Here is a 6000-nt window from a genome sequence, read left to right as displayed (position 1 = left end):
AGCGCACAACCCTAGAGTCTGTCAAGACTGGCCCGTACGGGCAGGGGTACCTTTACCTTTACCTTTAGCCATGCTGACTATGCTCTGCCTCTGTGGTCAGAGGCAATAATGCTTCCCAAAAACCTGTTGCTGCAATCCACAGGAGGGGGAGAGTGCTCTTTGGCTTGGGTTCTGCTTGCAGGTTTCCCCACAGGCACCTGGTTGGCCCCTGAAAAGAGGATGCTGGGCAAATAGGAGACCCACTGATGGGAGGAGGATTGTGGGCCACGATGACCCTCAAAGTGTCTCTATTTTCCAGGGACAGTCCCAGATTTACAGAGGCTGTCCCAGTTTCTGATTTGATCCTAGAATGTTCCTTTTTCCTTAGGACGTCCCTATTTTCATCAGAGAAATGTTGGAGAGTATGAGATGGGCCTTTGACCTGACCTAGGTAAAGGGACCCCTGACCATTAGGTCCAGTCACGGACAACTCTGGGGTTGCGGCGCTCATCTCGCTTTACTGGCCAACGGAGCCGGCGTACAGCTTTCGGGTCATGTGGCCAGCATGACTAAGCCACTTCTGGCAAACCAGAGCAGCGCACTGGAGCGGTACCTATTTATCTACTTGCACTTGATGTGCTTTCAGAAGTGCTAGGTTGGCAGGAGCCAGGACCGAGCAACGGGAGCTCACCCCGTCGTGGGGATTCGAACCGCCGACCTTCTGATTGGCAAGTCCTAGGCTCTGTGGTTTAGACCACAGCGCCACCCACGTCCCTTGACCTGATCTAGCTTGGTTCTATCTTATGTTCTTGTGCTCTCATAGCCTCATCATGATCTTTAGGTTCAGATTAAACAATAAAACCGACAGGGAGGCAGAAAACATGTTTTATTTATGGGAGGATGCTTCCTTTGCGTGCGCAATTCCTGTGGCACACGTTAGAAGCGCCTGGCTCTTTCCCTTTGAGAGATATAGTTCTGGTTCAGTTGTTACATGAGATGGCGTGGGGGACAATTATTTAATTATGTCAACTACACACATACAAGACGTTGCATTAGGAAACACATATGCACCATCTGCTGGGTACCATGATTTAGCTGTAGGCGTACAGGAGTGGAGACTTGCGGGCATTGACTATTCTGGGAGGCTATAAATGCAAAGTCTCGCCTGCTGAGCATGAGCAAGGGGGGGCACAGGGAGGCAGAGGCATATTTGGAGGGACAGTTACCATTACAGCTTTGGAAAGATGTTGATTTTGACAATCAATAAGCGGCATCCACTTAGCGCGAGCCGCTCTCAGAAATAAGCAGGTCGTTTTTACGAGCTAGAGAGATGCAATTCGAAAAGAGAGGCGTCCAAGATGGTATAAATAGCAAGGCAGTTTTTGCAGGCTAAGGTAAGGCTGACCAACTTATTCAGTTCAGGGAAAGGCTTGGCGGAAAAAACTATCAGGAGCTGGGAGGTCTGTTGGACTTGCAAGCCAGGATCTGTATGAATGGCATCCTGGCTCCCTATTGCTTGGCCAGGCGGACGGCAGGTCAGGGCACTCCTATAGCAGCCCAAAGCCCTCCTCCCATAAGTGACATGGGAAGTAATAATAACAATAATAATAATTTATTATTTATACCCCGCCCATCTGGCTGAGTTTCCCCAGCCACTCTGGGCGGCTTCCAATTGACTGTTAAAAACAATACAGCATTAAATATTAAAAACTTCCCTAAACAGGGCTGCCTTCAGATGTCTTTGAAAGATAAGATAGCTGCTTATTTCCTTCACATCTGAAGGGAGGGCGTTCCACAGGGTGGGTGCCACTACCAAGAAGGCCCTCTGTCTGGTTCCCTGTAACCTCACTTCTCGCAATGAGGGAACCGCCAGAAGGCCCTCGGCGCTGGATCTCAGTGTCCAGGCTGAACGGTCTGGGTAATTTGTCACTGGAGACCCTCTAAGCGTCCCTATTTTTCAGGGACAGTCCCAGATTTACAGAAGCAGTCCTGGTTTCTGGTTTGATCCCAGAATGTCCCACTTTTCCTCAGGATGTTCCTATTTTCATCGGAGAAATGTTGGAAGGCATGAATGAGAGAGAGCCAACTTGCAGTGGCAGACCTTGAGGTCTCAAATTTCAGTGGCACCCTGTGTGATGCCAAAATTTGCATGGGGCACCCCGTCCTCTCTCCTTCCTTTCTGCATCCTAGTTGTGGCGCCCCCTGCAACACTGTTTTGTCTTCACACCCCGTGCGACCAAACTGGTTGCTCTCCCCTAAATTAGCCTCTGCAACTTGCCCACTCTCTGCATTAGAATGAACCAGCCACCTACTTTTTGCGCTGCTGTTGGAAACCTTTGAGTATGTGGGACATTATTGCAGTCAAGCCAACAATTCATGTTTTGCCAGATAGGCACGTAAAAGGGTTGAGGCTCACAGAGCTTTCCCGTAAAATTTGCTAGAGAGAACTCTGTGAGATCACTTTCTTTGTCTGCCTTTGCAGGAAGCTGTAACAGTACATACATACTTCCTTCCTGCCTGGGCACTTCTCTCTTTCTCCATCATGCCTCCAAGCTGAGCACATGTGCATGCTTGAGCTCTGCAGCTCAGACACCATTTTGAACTTAGATTTTGTAATTAAGCAACTTAGATGGTAGTTATAAACCTGCCTTCATTTTGCTGCTGTAACTGCTGCTTCAAGGCCTGGATTATGTAAGTAAACATTACTTTTACTTCTTGACAAAACAATGTGCTTGTGATGGTGTGTGAGGTGAAGGATCAAGAAGCTAATCAGCTGTGCCATACCCTGGACTGGATATAGATAATGCCTGTTCCTTGACAGGGTGGAGAAAGGTGTGTGAAGAAATCTCTGCCTTTTTCAAGACTGCACCATGGTAAGAATCGCACCTGTTGCTCCACCCACTTTTCCCTCTGGCCAAACCCACCACTGACATGCGGCCCCTGGAAGACTCTTCTTATAGGATTGCAATCATGGTGTATTTAGGATTGCAGCCTAGGGTAGAGTAGGATAGGGTGATCTGGCACTAAAACCAAAAACTTGATGGTCCCCACTGGACCCCCAAATCCCTCACTGCCAGGTTGTGTGTGTGGTGTTTTTTCTAAAGAATCACATCATTCAATTTACCCCAATTTATTTAAATCTGTTCTTTTATTTCAAGTGCTAATTGCCTTTCATAACAAACAGCCTCTTCAGCTACAATTACTGGCACTGCACTAGACAGGCATCCAGAAAGTGTGGCTTGAGGCGAAAAAGGTTGCCTTGGTTACCTAGACCCCCCCCCCCCGCAAATTCTTAATGCTTGCATCTCATGCCTGTATTCCCTGATACATGTGATTCAATATCATAAGCATGTGGGGAGGTCTTCCTTTTCTCCAGTCTCCCCCCCATGCCTCTGACACATGTGGACTCACACCTTAATCCATGGACACCTCCAAAATAAGAAACACACACATCTGGCAACAGATGCCGTTCCATGCTCCTGCTCCCACAAAACGCTGGTCCCATCCTCACTACAATATTCATTTCAAGCGCTCTCATGCCTCTTCAACTTGCCTGGCCAAAGAATTCTGGGAAATGTAGTCTTATTAAAGGTCCTGTGACTTATTAGAAGACCGTTCACAGAGCTACAGTTCTCGGCACCTTTAACCAACTACAAGGTGAGCTCAAAACCAACCCAAAAGCCCTGAGAATGAGATTGTCAAAAGGGAAGCCACTTTGTCAGGGGAACTTGCAAGAGAAAGGGAAGGACAGAGTTCCAAAGAGTACTATTTTTTTATTTAATGGCAATTGTTGGTAATTAAAGGATTGAAGAAATAGGACTGTCTTAGCCTTATGCTTAGATGATCCAGCGCCGACGTCCTTCTGGCGGTTCCCTCGCTGCGAGAAGTGAGGTTACAGGGAACTGGGCAGAGGGCCTTCTCGGTAGTGGCGCCTGCCCTGTGGAACGCCCTTCCAGCCGATGTCAAGGCAATAAACAACTATTTTACTTTTAAAAGACAACTGAAGGCGGCCCTGTTTAGGGAAGTTTTTAATGTTTGATGCTGTATTGTTTTTAATATTCAGTTGGAAGCCACACAAAGTGGCTGGGGAAACCCAGCCAGATGGTGGGGTATTATTATTATTATTATTATTATTATTATTATTATTATTATTATTATTGTAATGTGTAATGTATTAGTATGGCAGTAATGGCATCATGCAAACTTCTCTATAGGGGCGTTCCAAAAGGAAGGTGCCACCACAGAAAAGGCCCTCTCTCTTCACTTTGGGGAGTCTCCACAAGGAGACCATCCCCTTTCTCTTTCGTGTTTGTTTGGTTTCTTGCTCTGTTGCTCTTGTGGAAAAGCAGGGTGGGTTTTGGGTGCTCCTACTCAGAGGCAGGTTTAGAGTGACTAGTTCTGCCACACTGGGCACCAAGGTTAGGGGGCGCCATAACTATGACATAGTGAATTGAGCAGGACAGAAGGCAAGAGGTGGGTGACAGAATTCTGGTCTTGCACAGGGCGCTGTTGATATCTGAAAGACCAAAGTCCACCCTTGCTCCTACCACTGAGCCGTAGGAGCCAACTCCTAGGGGCCAAGGTCCCTTTGTGTCAGGGACCATGCTGAGGAGGTCTGCACTGAGGAAGAATGGTGGGAGCCACACCCTCCCTCTGATGTGTCAGAACAGAAAGCTCAGAGGGTACAAACTCAGATTACAAAACATAGGAGTGACATGGATTAATAGGGATGGGGGGAAAACCTTAATTGGGAGCACCACCATTCTGGTTAGAGGCTTTCTTTTGTCCTTCACTGTGTTTATTAAAGAAACTAACTGGTAAGAATTCCGTTTCGTTTGATCTGCTCATTTATGGCCAGGAGGGAGAAAGCCAAATCCCCGAAGCCTTACACTTTGGGGCCCCCAATAAAATATTGGGGGGGGGGCCAGGGCCCCCCAAAGTTGGTGGACATTGTCATTCAAATGGGGTGTGTGCACCATGACTTGCGATGGATTAGGTGGGACAGCACTTACCTGCTCCTCCCAATATTTTATTCAAATTGGTACCCCAGCACTGAGCTTTGGCCCTTCGCTATACAGTGGTGCCTCGGGTTACATACGCTTCAGGTTACAGACGCTTCAGGTTACAGACTCTGCTAACCCAGAAATAGTACCTCGGGTTAAGAACTTTGCTTCAGGATGAGAACAGAAATCGCATGGCGGCAGCGGGTGGCCCCATTAGCTAAAGTGGTACCTCAGGTTAAGAACAGTATCAGGTTAAGAACAGACCTCCTGAATGAATTAAGTATGTAACCAGAGGTACCACTGTAGTAGAGAAGAAAGAAAACAAGGCTCCAGGTTTTGTGCAATGGCAGCAAGACCTAACTAGCCGCCATCTTAACGTCCCCAGAGGCACATTGGTGCCACAGGTCTCTGCTCTGAGCCCTTTAAGTATCTAGCAATGTCCCTATGAAGAAGCCAGATGACCGCAGGCCTGAACGGTGGAAGACAGACCTCTTTGATACGCCATCAAGCAGAGCTCTTAAAGAACCAGACGCTCATGGCTGGTTGGGAGCTGACAAGCTTACCTTCCCGTAATTGCTGGAGCAGTAGTTGGAATCTCCTTGAATTACAATATCATTTCAATTAAGAAACATGCGGGGTGGGGAGGGGGGGTAAGAGACGGAGAGGACCGTGCATCTGAAATAGCAGCTCCTTTGTAGACACAGCTGGCCTGTGTTAAAATTTTAACTGTTGCTTAAGATTCCATTTCTTAATTAGAGATAAAACTTTAAAACAGCCCAGCTGCCATCAAAGCTCAGCATCTGGTATGGAGGCGTGAAGGAGGTGAGAACTGATGGAAAGGGGTCCCTGGGGAGCAGAGAAGCAGGGAAGCAGGGGGGGGGAGAGAGAGAGATATGGACATTTGAAAGTGGTTCCTGGAGTGGCTAGTTTGCTCAGCCGATCCTAAGAGACATTGCAGATCTATTTTTGTTCAGGACACTGTGTGTGTGCTGGATCGAAGCCATCAGGAGGCATTGTT

Source organism: Podarcis tiliguerta, assembly GCF_965153285.1.
Source record: "Podarcis tiliguerta genome assembly, chromosome: 10".
Classification (NCBI taxonomy): domain Eukaryota; kingdom Metazoa; phylum Chordata; class Lepidosauria; order Squamata; family Lacertidae; genus Podarcis; species Podarcis tiliguerta.
This window is presented reverse-complemented; position numbering follows the sequence as displayed.